This window comes from Sinocyclocheilus anshuiensis, unplaced genomic scaffold (assembly GCF_001515605.1).
Source record: "Sinocyclocheilus anshuiensis isolate Anshui unplaced genomic scaffold, SAMN03320099.WGS_v1.1 scaffold68, whole genome shotgun sequence".
NCBI lineage: Eukaryota > Metazoa > Chordata > Actinopteri > Cypriniformes > Cyprinidae > Sinocyclocheilus > Sinocyclocheilus anshuiensis.
Genome location: NW_015555741.1, coordinates 76,102 through 76,310, shown reverse-complemented (window position 1 = coordinate 76,310; position 209 = coordinate 76,102). Strand labels below are relative to the sequence as shown.

The following is a 209-nucleotide window of genomic DNA, read 5'->3' as shown; positions in this document are numbered from 1 at the left end:
ATACTGACACACGTTCAGTTTTCACCCACCTGTTTACGTTCACTTAATCCATAACCGACTGTATTTACGTGATATACTCTACACGATAGACATTTGGACTGCTGTGTTTGTATTTGAGCACTGAGAACTGATCGAGCGCTGTATATGAGAACTGAAGAAGTGGAGCGTGCGCGAGAGAGAGCACTTCTATCAGCGCGATTCCGCCTATC

General features: G+C 45.0%; 1 protein-coding gene across 1 annotated transcript in view; it reads right to left on the bottom strand.

Annotated features, from left to right (window-relative positions):
• The window catches only part of plxnb2b (plexin b2b), a 43,348-nt gene that overhangs the window by 26,603 nt on the left and 16,536 nt on the right, over positions 1–209 (bottom strand). The gene's annotated exons all lie outside the window — the stretch shown is intronic.